Source organism: Trachypithecus francoisi, unplaced genomic scaffold (assembly GCF_009764315.1).
Source record: "Trachypithecus francoisi isolate TF-2019V2 unplaced genomic scaffold, Tfra_2.0 Contig01474, whole genome shotgun sequence".
NCBI lineage: Eukaryota > Metazoa > Chordata > Mammalia > Primates > Cercopithecidae > Trachypithecus > Trachypithecus francoisi.
The window spans coordinates 2740894-2755166 of NW_022681435.1; positions in this window are offsets into that span (position 1 = coordinate 2740894).

Here is a 14273-nt window from a genome sequence, read left to right on the forward strand (position 1 = left end):
GATAATCCAAGCTCCACAGGAGAAAGAGAAAAGAAGACTCATTTTTAAAGCCTGACACTTCAAGGTGTTTTTGTGCAATGGTTTAGAGATCGTCAATACATACAAATACCAAAGGTCAAAAAGAAAAGCCAGGAGAATTTCAAAAATTAGATGTTCAGTTCTTTTTGTTGTTTACAAAAAAAAAAAAAGGACTACAGAGAGTTTTGTGCTTGTAATTGTCCTTTTAATGAACCAGGTTCACAATTGTGTGAGCATTGAGGTGATCATCCCTCTTTAGTCAAAACTAACATTTTGTAGCAGCAGAACTATGAATATTGAATGCTCAAAAAGCATTCAGACTTCCTGCTTCTGTACACCTTTAGGCTACAAATTGTTTTGTTTTGTTTTGTTTTGTTTTGTTTTGAGTGGTTACATTGTTTTGTGCTAACATTTCAGAATCTGGTTTTGCAATTCTTGTTGATTCTACCATAATGGTATTGTAAATTCTGGATCCTTCTTCACATTCGGTTCAATCCTTTGCATGAGAAAAGAGTTCTTCTACCTAGAACTTAATGTTTTTCTAGTTTCCCAAGTCCCTTTAAGCAAATTACTTATGAAGATATTCTAATTAATGCCTCTCTGAAGGAGAGGTTTATGCACCCCTAGGAAGATGGTAAACAATTCATTCTTACCAGCAAGATTAGAGCCATTCATTCTGTAGACAAATACCTCCATCAAGTGGATATAGATTCTTTGCTTTCCTACTGATACAAAAACTAAGAAGCCAGTGGTGTCTATACCTTCCAGACAAGCTCAGAAGGACAAAGGAATCTTAAGTATCTAAAATATACCATCAGGCCTGCCGTAAACATGTGCTAATTAAACAGTATTAAAAATACAGTGAAAATATGGCTTCTATTTATATACCTTCTTACTCATTAATAAATCCCATACTATTCTGAGGTGACAGATCAGGCTGGAAATTTTTATTTTGTTTTGTTTCAAAAAGAGAATGCAGCCAGCCAAACCTCCTCAATATTCTGAGATTTCCCAGAGAAGGCCAGGAGCCTAGCACTGCTTGAATTGTAGGGGTATGAAGTAAATATGTGCTGCATTTGTGAAATCCATTGTATTGCACCTGTCAAATGCTTAGAAGAGTGGCACATAGGAAGCACTCAATAGATGTAAGCTAACATTTTTAGGAGACAGGAGTCCTTATTGAGCATGGATAAACAAGATGACCTGTGTTCTTTGGAAAACTGTTGGATTTTTGTTGTATATTTTCATCTCTATGTGGACTCCACAAGTAGATCTGGACATCCTATCCAAAGGAGGGCTCCTGTGGTTCTGTTTGTATTCCCCACCTGCTTTGCCATATTGCTACGTGTTACCACCCGGCTTCTCACCAAAATTCGTAGACATGAAGAAATGCCAAACTATATGCCAGCAGAGGAAACTGGTTGGTTGTGGCTGAAGTTATCACCAGAACAAGCATTCTAACAGCTGTGTGCTGAGTCCTTCCTTAAAGATTAATTCCCAGCCAAAGAGAACTGTCTCACCCTAGGTCATGCTTCCTTTCCTGGGGGGCAAACACATCCCATGGTGGGTCAGGAAAGAGGTTTAAAGACCCAGCCCCGGCCCGGGTGTGGTGACTCACACCTGTAATCCCAGCACTTTGGGAGGCCGAGGCTGGGAGGATCACTTGAGGTCAGGAGTTCAAGACCAGTCTTGAACTGGTTTCACCATGGTGAAACCCCATCTGTACTAAAAATACAAACATTAGCTGGGCGGGGTGGTGGGCACCTGTAATCGCAGCTACTCAGAAGGCTGAGGCAGGAGAATCACTTGAACCCAGGAGGTGGAGGTTGCAGCAAGCTGAGATCGTGCCACTGCACTCTAGCCTGGGTGACAGAGTGAGACTCAGCAAGTTGTAAGGAAGGTGAGTCTCCGCCTCAAAAATAAATAAATAAATAAATAAATAGACCCAGGCCCGAGCTCCATTTCAAAACCACTTAGAAAGGCCATCCCAGCTCCAGAACTCCCTTGAACACTGACTGAAGGCTTCACTGAACTGCATCCCAGCTCAACCTCTTTCTCTGCCCAGACCTGGGCATTTCCCTACAGATGCTGATCCCAAGAACACTGCTCCATAAACTTCCTATGTGCAGACCTCTCTCACACACAGTCTGCATCCCAGAGAACCCATCAGGAGTGGCCCAAGGAAACAGATTCTAAAACGGAGTTTGGGAGCTGAGCCACCCATTGAACCATGGCAAGAGGGACCCATCCCTGGGGGTGGGCCCTCATGGACAGCCTCTGGCACCTTGGCTGCACAACTGTTAAAACTTTCCTTGGTCATGCGTCTATGGCATGCTGTTGGAGGGCGATGTGCTGAAGGGTACCGCATGGCAGGAGGTGAAAAATAAGGGAAAGGAACAATTATAAAGACAATGGAATTGGATGACTGTTGTGGAGTGCTCTGGAAAAAGACAATGAAAAGCTGAAGGGTGATTAATCACCCACTAGAGGCTAAATGCGAAAGCCAGAGACACTGCTTAGCAACAACTAAGGATAGCTTCATCTCCTACAGCCAAACATGAGCAGCCTCAGCCCATGGAGAAGCACAGCTCCAGAGGCTGAATTCACCTCTGAAAATCTGCTGCCCCAGGGTCAGAGCCCTGACAGAGGTGAACGGGGATCTCTGGGTTGATGCACTTGAACAATCTTGAACCCCCAATTCCAGCAAACCCTCCTCGGGCGTGCCTACATGGCCATTTCCTCCCTGTTCAAAGCCGGCTCCCCTCCTCCTTTGCTTGAAGATAATGCAGAGGCTTCTCCCGTGCAGAAGTACACATACCCCCCACCAGAGTGACTTGGGTTAAGTCATGGTGCAACCTGGCTGCCAAAGCACTGGACCTGCTGGGAGAGGGAAAGAACCATCTGCCATAGGAGCTGTAGCTTCTCACCAACACGTACCCAATGTAGCCACTGAAATGCGACTGGATTTAAAGCAGGTGCTGGGTCAAGGGGAAACAGACTATAAAGTGGATTAAGGGAGAGTTTATCGGTAGGGGATTGAACAACCCACAAGGACCCAGGGAAAAGGCACTGCCCTGATGTTATAAGCTGCTTGGCTTGGAGAAACTGGTGGCTGACACCAAGAAGAAATGTCAGAACTGACGTGGCAGAGGGTGGAGGCAAGAACAGGAAAGCTCAGAGTGAGGAGACTGCTGGAGCAGGTATGCTAGGCACCCCCAAATCCAGTGGATGCCTCTGCTCTGTGAGAGAGGCTGGAGACATTCATTGCAGCAATGAATGGAAGGAAGGTGCTAGAAGGGCACCCACATCCCTGCAGGCCAGGACTGAGGGTAGAAGATGTCATGACAGAACTGGGCCCCAGGTATCAAAGAGGATAATAAGGTCCTGAAATAATACAGATCTGGTGGGTGCGATCATCGTATTTAGTAGCAAGTTTGGAGTGGTGGCCAGAGAGACCAGACCTGCAGAGATCTTTGGAGGTTACTAATAAAACATGTCATCCCTAGGTACAAGATGGGAGGCCAGCCAACAAGGGTATTGTTCGTCTATACAAGCAAAAGAAATAAAAAATGGACCACAGGAGGCTGAAGGCAGCCATTTCAGTAGCCGAAATCCCTTGCCTGGTTTGTAGACCCAAATGGCATGGTTAGCAGGAGCTCAGACCCCTCATGGGTGAGGCTCTGGGTTTGCCCAGTAGTAAGCCATGGATAGTAGCAGAGATTCTTTCCAAGGGGGAGGAGAGTTTAGAATGAGTATTAGAGAAGGGAAACAATAGGTATCAGTGGTGGCTTTGGGAGCAACTGCAACAGCAGGGGTTGTTTTTTCTACTAATATTTCTGTTCTGTTTCCCCCAGAATCCTGGAATGGCTGTTCCCAGGCTTTTTTCAAAGCAAGAGGACCTGAGTGGGACAAAGGGTGAAGCCAGGGGATGCTGTGTTATGTGCTCGCTCCCCCAGGTACCGGGTTGTTGGCAGCTGACATTTCCCACCTGAGACCTGCTACTGGAATTGCTTGGGGCTGAAGAGAGCCACTCTCCTCAAGGCCACATCCTCCTCCCTAATGAGAGCTACACCCAATAACCCATCATGGGGATAAAAGGACTCAACCCTCTCTGCTTCAGTTTGGAACATCTCTGAAGGGCCATTCCAGCTTCACAGCTCCCAGTGCATTTGGCAGATAACTCTGTTGCAACCACATCACAGTCCAGCTCCGCTCTGCCTATGTATTGCTTCCTGTTGATCCCAGGAACACTTCCTAATACACCTGCTTCCAGCAAATCTGTCTCAGAGTCTCCTTCCCAGATGACCCCACCTAGGTTCAAGTATGGCTCTGCCACTTATTAGCCAGATAACTCCCTTTGTACACCACTCACGTCTCCTTGTCCCTGGTGCCCTTGCCTGGAAAATGGGAATGATGATCATGCCTGCCTCATAGTCTTCTTATAAGAATGAAAAGAATTAATATATGCAGAGCACCTAGACCATTGTAAACATTCAGTGAATGCTACTATGCTAACTCTTCTTGTCTTCTTAAAGTATAATTATGAGATTTTTCAGGTCTTCATTTCCTGCTTCTATGTTACTGGAAAATACACTTTACCATGAACTCTTTTCCTGTATGTGTGTGTTTTTTTTCTTTCTTCAACCAAATCCAAATGCTCAGTTTTAAAAAGTAAAGAAGAAAGCTGGAAGGAACTAATATTTCTGAGGACTTATTTTGCACGAGATACCATAGTAGGTGCATTCATTATTTTTCTTAATTCTTCATCCTGAAAGCCATGAATTTCTCCCTTTTAGAAATGAAAATAACTGTGGGTCACATAGAGAAATGACCAAGATTGCACTGAAAATAAAAGGGAAATCTAATATTTTTGAGTCTCAGACTCTGTTGCCAAGACCCAGTTTCCCCTGTTTTTCCAGTGGCCCTCGTGGAACAGGAGATGAGGAAGGAATCGCCAGGGACTACCCAGCCACACTCTAGAAGCAGGAGGAAGTGTGGGAGAACAGAAGAGGTTTTTGGTTCACATAAGCCTCTGTGTTTTCCCTTTGTATGTATGGTCATTGCGCCAAATTTTACAAGGACTGGAACTATGTTGATTCTCATTTGTGAATAGTAGGACTATTCACAAATGAGTGATTTTACAACTCAGCAACCAGGTTCTTTTTGTTTTTCTGTTTTTTTTCTTGTAGACAATGGATACTTTCTTTGGGAAAGTAGAAGTTGATTGACAGCAATCGGCCCCGGTTTTCATTGACTATGCAGTAGCATTTGGTGCTGCTGGCCAGTCCTTGGCACTGTCCCTTCTCCTCGCCTTCATGGGGCCACAACTTTCTGACTTCTCCCGATTGCTTTTGCAAACACCTCCTCTTCCTCTGGATACTCTTCTCCAGAGAGGCAATCTTTAATAACTTGAGAGTCACCAATACATATAAAACATACTTCCAAAACTTAAGATTGAAAAAATGGTTGGCCTCCCAAGTGACTTGAACAGAGAAGTATCACAAGATTTACTCTCTCCACTTGGCCAGAATCAGCAAAGAGCAACTCCTGACAGGACAGGGGCTGTTCCAGTCTCTATTGTCACATATCGGGTTTACTCCCCATCCCTGATGATCTCATTCCAGGAAATATTGGAATAAACCTACTAGAGCAAACCATAGTGTGCCACCATACTCACATCCGTCCACCTCAGCTTTGGCCCTGCAGCAGGCTCCAGGCTGTGGCTCTGTGACAAACACATCTTAGGTCTCTTTTCTAACAAGTCAAGGGATTGAGGGTCCAGATGTGCTTAGAGGCCATGTTAGGCATTTAACATATGTAATTTCACATCTCTCAATAATTCTGAATTAGCCCACATTGTATAGGTTAGAAAACTGACACACTGAGAGGTTAAGTAAGTGGCCTAAGGTCACACAGCTAGTAAAGTGGTAGAGCTGGGATTAAAATCTGAAGTGCTCTTTCCTCTCCATCAAAGGACGCTATCGTCAAGGCCAGCTTTATAGTAGCGGAAGAGACATGCTTTATTCTCATATTGACCTCAATAAAAAACCAAGGACCTCAAAATTCAATCTTCATTTATTTATTCCACAATGACTTATTGAATGCCTATTATTTTTCAGGCATTTCTAGCAAGGGTGAAATTAATACAGTGCAGGCACTCACATCCTTTATGCATCTCAAAGGCTATCTAGCTAATGCGCTGGATGTTGTGAGGCCCATTATCCATAGTGTACACATGCCCACAGCCCCTCCTTCTGATGGTTTAACTTGGAGCAACGCTCAATGGTTGTGCATAGCCAGATACCCGCACTGTGCACACAGGCACTGGGTTCTGGGTTGCCTCCCTGGTATCACAGGCCTCTGAAGTCTGCTTCCTTAAGTGCTTCCTTCTTCAGCTGTCCCTCCCTGGATCCCAGCCACCTGAGCTCCATCCATCCCCTGATTTCATTCCTTTTTTTTCTCTTCCAGCTCTGGTCCACAGCCTTCCTCCCCAGGACATGTGATCCGAGTCTGAAGCATACAGTGGGAGCACAGAGGAAGATGGGACAGAGAAAAGAAACGAGCATCAGCCCTGGGAATGTCTCCTCTGACTGTAGAGTCATGAGACATTAAGATGAATATTCATTTGAACATATACATTCTGGTAGATTCCAATGAGAATTAAACCCATTCATTCATCTGGTAGATATCTAGTGAACATCTACCATGCATCAGGCAGAGAACTAGGTGATGGGGTTGTAGTGGAGAAGGCAACAGTTGTGACACCTGCCCTTATGGGCTCACAATCTAGTGGGCTGGGGTGGGGACTAAGCCAACCACAAATTGTAACATGCGCAATGACAGAAACAAGGAGAGGCTGAAACCCAATACTCCAGGGAAGGGGTGGGCAAGGTCAACCCAGGGTCTCTTAAGGAAGATAAGGAGCTGGGTGTTGGTAGAGCAGTTGGAAGCGGAAAGAGCTTCTAGAGAAGCACGTGTGAGGTCCCTGAGGCAGAAGGGAGAGTGACAGCAGGTAATGAGCCAGCTGTGGCCACAAGTGAGGCATCTGGAAGGTATTGAATCTTGTAGGCAATGGTTAAGGGCACTCTTAGGGGACTCAAAAGCCATTCAAAAATTGTGAGTTGAAAGGTATGATTTAATTTAGCTAGAAAACACCACTCAGCTGCAATGTGGAGAATGGGTTGGAGTGAGTTAGGGGAAATGGGGTTTGTTAATTATCTACACAGTAATAATATTAGCACAAACTTCTTAAAACACATTTGGCCGGGTGCGGTGGCTCATGACTGTAATCCCAGCACCTTGAGAGGCTGAGGCGGGCAGATCACTTGAGGTCAGAACTTCACGACCAGCCTGGCTAATATGGTGAAGCCCCATCTCTACTAAAAATACAAAAATTAGCTGGGTGTGGTGGTACACATCCATAATCCCACCTACTTGGGAGGCTGAGGCAGGAGAATCACTTGAACCCAGGAGGCGGAGGTTGCAGTGAACGGAGATGGCACCACTGCTCTCCAGCCTAGGTGACAGAGTGAGACTCTACCTCAAAACACACACACGCACGCGCACACACACACACACACACAAGCGCACACACGCACACACACACATATTTACAGCATTACAGCTTCTCAGAACCAGACATCCAGGCTAGGCTTAGCCAGGAGCCTTGGCCTCAAGATCTCTCACAGGCTGCAATCAAGGTGTTGGCTGGGTCTATGGTCCCATCTGAGGCTTGTGAAGGAGAGAATTTGCTTCAAAGTTCATGTCATTGTTAGCAGAATTCAATTTCTTCTGCTTGTAGGACCGGGGGCCTCACTTTCTCACTGGCTGTCACTGGAGGCCCTTGCAGGCTGTTGGCTAAGCCTAGAGGCTTCCTACAGCTCTCTGCCACTTGGAGTTTCCCAGCACAGTCACACTGCAGAGGTGGTGGCATTGTGGCTGAATCTTGAAAGATGAATAGGAGTTTCCCAGGGTGAAAGAACATTCAGGGGAGACGTGACTGAAGGCATGGAACTGTGATGGCAGGTGATGTTTTCAGGGAGCAGCAGATGTAGCCAGTCCCTTACCCAGAGCCATGTTCCCCTTTATTCCGTGCTTCTAAGCCTGGGCTGGGCTCTGTTCTTTGCACCAATGACCACGTGCTCAGGCTGGAGTTTATCAGCCTTGGAAATGGAAGCTTGATTAATTCAAGCCAGCATGCTCATGCAATGCCTAGTGGTATAAGTAAGGCCTTCAGTGGCATTCTGGCCCATGAGGTGGGAGGGGGGTGCTCTTGGGAAAGGTTCTCCTCCCCAATAAAAAGAGACATTCAAGTAGAAGTTTCTATCTGTGTACATAGCTGTGAAAATTTGTGATACCTGGGAACCCAAAAGCCATTTTGGGCGTCTGTTGGAACCCACCTCAGCTCAAGCCAACTCACTAGGTTAAATCCTCGGTGACACCACTGGGCTTCTAGAGGAGCCAGCCCTGCAGACATCCACCTCTTACTCCTTGTCATATGATATGATCATCTTCCCCACTGGCTGAGCCCCTTGCAGACAACCCTTAAAAACAGACTGTACAGTGTACAGTGACATGGCAGGAAGTGACTCAAACTCATGAGCTGAGGCCAGCATGAAGATCTTTGTAGCCAGTGACACAGAGCTAGGCTGTTTCCTGTGAGGTCTAGAGAGTTCTCAATGATTTTCAGGGCAACAGTGATCCCACATCTTGGCTAAACCTAGTGGCAGGGTGCATAATAGTTTAGAAAATGGAGACCGTTGTGACAGGGAGGCCAGCAATGGCTTCACACCTAATCAAGAGATTCTGAGAACTCAAAACTATGGCAGTTGTGATGGACACCAAAAGGAAGGGCCAAGGGACATCTAAGAGGCAGGGGTTAGGGGAGTTGGTGAGTGAAATGTCAGGAAGGAGGCAGAGGTCCAGGGTTCCCCAGTGTGAGAGACGGGGAACCAATGGCATTTGCCAGTCCAGAATGCTCACATTCTTAGAAAATATCATCTATGTTCACACCTTGATTCCTTCACTGCTACTGTTCCCTTCACGGGTGGGATCCTTCCACAGCGAATTCCCATTCACATAATCCCACCTCATAGCACTGCTGCCATGGGGAAGTCAGATTCAATTTATGCCATTCAGACTTGCAGTCCCCTCAGTCAGGAACACCAGCTCCAGGAGTGAGAACCACCTCTACGAACTGCATGTATGTTACCCTCGGAACATCGCCATCCCACATGACAAGCCACTGGGTGAGTGGGAGGCTGAATTACTTCAAATGTATTGATTAATAACTTAGCCAAAAACTACAAAGCTACAGTGTCTGTGACATGGGATCTATTTCTTGAAGACAAAGGCTAAGCTTCATTGCCAGCTCACAAACGCTCCGGAAACAATTCTTGTTGTTTCACTTCCTGGGACTTATATTTCTTGCTGTTTGTAAAATATGGTAATTGATAACAAAGACAAATCTGGGTAGAAAAGGGTAGAGTCTACATTCCTCATGCTGAAAACCTGTTTAGGGTGATTTTCCCCTTACTGAACTCCTAAAAAAAAGAATTCCAGTTTTGTTCATTAGTAGAACCACATTACCAAAAAAAAAATTGTGTTCAATTATTATATTTTGAATTTCATCAATAAAAAATGTGTGGAAATTTGTTTTCTCACTGTACAATATTCTCAGTTTTGCCTCTTAGCCCACAAAGCCTAAAATATTTACTATCTGGCCCTTCAGGGGACAAGGTGGCTGTCTTAGTCCATTTGGACTGCTATAACAAACTGTCACAAGCTGGGTGGCTTATAAACCACAGAAATTTATTCCTTACAGTTCTGGAGGCTGGGAGTCCAAGATCAAGGCATGGGCAGGTTCAGTGTCTGGTGAGGGTCCAGTTCCTGGTCACAGAATGCATCTTCCTGCTGTGGCCTCACATGGTGGAAGGGTGAGGGAGCTCTCTGGGGCCTCTTTCATAAGGGCACTAATCTCATTTACTAGGGCTCTGCCCTCATGGCCTAATCACCTCCCAATGTTCCTGTCTGCCAGTACTGTTGCTTTGGTGATTAGGTTTTAATGTATGTATTTTGAGGGGACACACACTTTGAGTCCACACTGGTGACTGACTCCTGAGCTACAGCCATTCCATTCAAAGTGCGGTCTGGCACTTCTCAAAAAAAGACATTTATGTGGTCAACAAACATATGAAAAAAAGTTCATGATCACTTAGAGAAATGCAAATCAAAACCACAATGAGATACCATCTCATGCCAGTTAGAATGGCGATCATCAAAAAGTCAGGAAGCAACAGATGCTGGAAAGGATGTGGAGAAATAGGAATGCTTTTACACTGTTGGTGGGAGTGTAAATTAGTTCAAACATTGTGGAAGACAGTGTGGCGATTCCTCAGGTATCTAGAACCAGAAATACCATTTGACCCAGCGATCTCATTACTGGGTATATACCCAAAGAATTATAAGTCATTCTGCTATAAAGACACATGCACACATATGTTTATTGAGGCACTATTCACAATAGCAAAGACTTGGAACCACCCAAATGTCTATCAGTAATAGACTGGATAAAGAAAATGTGGGCCGGGCGCGGTGGCTCAAGCCTGTAATCCCAGCACTTTGGGAGGCCGAGACGGGCGGATCACGAGGTCAGGAGATCGAGACCATCCTGGCTAACACGGTGAAACCCCGTCTCTACTAAAAAATACAAAAAACTAGCCGGGCGATTTGGCGGGCGCCTGTAGTCCCAGCTACTCGGGAGGCTGAGGCAGGAGAATGGCCTAAACCCAGGAGGCGGAGCTTGCAGTGAGCTGAGATCCGGCCACTGCACTCCAGCCTGGGCGGGAGACTCCGTCTCAAAAAAGGAAAAAAAAAGAAAATGTGGCACATATACACCATGGAATACTATGCAGCCATAAAAAAGGATGAGTTCATGTCCTTTGCAGGGACAGGGATGAAGCGGTAAATCATCGTTCTCAGCAAACTAACACAGGAACAGAAAACCAAACACCACATATCCTCTCATAATTGGGAGTTGAACAATGAGGACACATGGACACGGTGGGGGAACATCGCACCCCGGGGCCTGTCGGGGGTGGGGAGCAAGGGGAGGGATAGCATTAGGAGAAATACCTAATGTACATGATGGGTTGATGAGTGTAGCAAACCACCATAGCACATGCATCCCTATGTAACAAACCTGCACGTTCTGCACATGTATCCCAGAACTTAAAGTATAAATAAATAAATAAATAAAAACAATGTGGTCTGGGTACCAGCCGCATCCATATCCCCGGGAGCTATTTAGAAATGCAAAACCGTAGGTTGCACCCAGACCTCCTGGGTCACAGCTGCATTTTGGCAAGCTTCCTGGATGATTCGTGTGCACCTACAGTTTGAGAAACACTTCACGGGAGTCCATGTGGAACCTCACAGGTGCTGTTGATAGTTTCAATAGGTACCAGACTGGGGCTGGCTCTGGGCACCACCATCCACTGTGTCCCAAGGTGGAAGCCCAGGCCTCTCGCACGGGGGTGCACTAAGGTATGCTGCTCCCCATCAAAAGGTTGGCCCAAGCCCCGATCCTAAAGCCAATGTTTCTGGGGCATCTGTTTTCCCATCTTGGTGATAGAGGGGTTGGAAGGGCTGATGTCAGAAGGCCAGTATGGCTTTATCATCTGTTTGGTTTTTGTTTGAGGGGGATTGATAGGATGATTTCTGTCCATGTTCATGTTCATGTTCCAGGAACATGGTAGGTTGAGATGAAAAGGGCAGGACAAGAACCACAGCAGCTTCCAGATGAGGATAATGTATGGAGACGTGGGATTCAGGATGTTTCATTTTACATAGATCATATTCTGTAAGGTTATTCTTCTAGTTATATGTTTCTTTGCATCATAGGCAAAAGGAATCAGATCCAGGGAAAACACTGTACCACTGGGGCCTGAGTGCCTTACGTGGTTTTCTGATCAACTCCATAGAATCAGAATGTCAGGACTACAAGTCATTCGCTAAGTCATCTCATCTTTATTGATCATCCATGGGCACTGAGCATTTTAGAGGCACCAGGGATGTAACTTTGAATCAGAAGAGACCTGGTTTCTGCCCTTGTGGAGCTTACATTCCAGTGGGTGAGACAGATAAAGAGCAGTAGTTATAAGCAAAACGGGGAAAGGAAGATGCGAGGGTAGGGAGTGGTTTGCAAGAGGAGTCAAGTCACACAGGGTTGGTGTGGGATGGGGCATTTAGCAGGAAGAGGACACTATGAGATTTGTGTTTTGAAGAAACCATTGGCTGATGTGCGAGATTGGAGAGGAGTAAGAGAGGGCATGAGGAGATCAATTAGGAGGCTATTACAGCTTTCCCAGAGGGAGGTGATGAAGGGAGGGCAACCGCTTCCATTGCAGGGAATGAGATTGAGTCCCAGAGAAAGTAACCAACGATGAAACTGAGAACTGGGGTGGAAGGCACTGCCACCAAAGTCCCAACCAGAATAGTTAAAACCAGTCATCCCTGGGAATAGTACTGCAGCCTCTGGAGACACTGCTACTAAAGGGCTGTGTGGCCTTGGGCAAGTTACTCCACTTCTCTGGGCCTTCTGTTCCTTCCTTGAAAATCAGAGGTTCAACCAGATAATCACTGTATGTGATGACCAGATAGTTTCTTGTCCTAACTGGGACACTTCTGAGGGTGAAAGATGGAACAATTAATAATTACCCCAGGACAGCAGGCATAAACCTAGCCAATCCTGGGAAAACTGGGATTAAAATCCCTGACAATCTGAGCTCAGAACCCAAATGTTCTCCCTCCAAGTTCAACACTCTGTTTCTCAACAATTCTTTTATAGATTGGGAGCTGAAGTCAACTCATTTGTAACCAGAATTGGATGGATTCAAAGTTCCTGATGAATGGAACTCCTGGCTAAGAGCCCTGCAAGCATCCTTTCTACTCCCCAGTGCACTGATAACACTATTTGCGGTGAAAAGAGGCCCTGTTTTAGCCTCGAGAACAGTGAAATTGCTGGTGAATGCAAGGACTGGCAAGGGGATCAGTCTGTCTCTAATCATGGACGACGCTGTGCATGTGCCTGTGGGATCATGGGTGGAGGGAAGGCAGATGGAATCAGAATGCCCCCAGAACAGGACTGTTGACTATGTCTTGGTTAGAGCCAAGTCTCTCAAAAAGTCACCTTCTTCTTTTAAGAAGACATGTAGCATTGGATATTAGGTTTAAGCCAGTTCATCCTAGTTGGAAAGGCAATTAGGATTTGGAAATAGGAAATTCAAATTCAAGTCTCAGGTCTGCATGCTACTTCCCTGCTGGTGACCTGGACAAATCACTTTCCTTACTTAATCTCCCATTTTCTCACAGTAAATATAGATAACGCCACCCTCTTGAGAGGCTGTAATTAGGATAAAATCAGATCAGTAATATGAAAGTATTCAGACAACTGAGAAAGTTTTTGAGACGGAGTCTCCCTCTGTCGCCCAGGCTGGAGTGCAGTGGCCGGATCTCAGCTCACTGCAAGCTCTGCCTCCCGGGTTCCCGCCATTCTCCTGCCTCAGCCTCCGGAGTAGCTGGGACTACAGGCGCCCGCCACCTCGCCCGGCTAGTTTTTGTATTTTTTTAGTAGAGACGGGGTTTCACCGTGTTAGCCAGGATGGTCTCGATCTCCTGACCTCGTGATCTGCCCGTCTCGGCCTCCCAAAGTGCTGGGATTACGGGCTTGAGCCACCGCGCCCGGCGAGAAAGTTTTTAAATAAACTCTTTACTTTGAAATAATTTCAGACTTACAAACAAGTTGAAGAAAGAATTCCCATGTGCCCTTACTTAGCATCCCAAATGGTAACATGTGACATAATCTTAGTTCAAGAATCAAAACTGGTGAATTAACATTGACCAATACTGTTAAACTAAGCTACAGACCTTAAATGTTACCAAATGTCTCAGCAAATGTTCTTTTTCTGGTCCATGATCAAATCCAAGACCCCACAGTTCCTTTGATTCTGATACCAGCTGAGACTCTTCTCATCTCTGACAGGTCCTCAGTCTTTCTTTGTCTTTCATGACCTTGACTCTTTTGAAGAGTGCAGGTTAGTTATTTTGCAGACAGTCCCAATTCAGAATTGCCTGATATTTCTTCATGATTAGATTCAGATTGTGCTTTTTTGCCAGGAGACCACAGCAGTGACATAGTGTCCTTCTCAGCACAGTGTATCAAGAGGAACATGATGGTCATTCCCGGCGATGTTCAC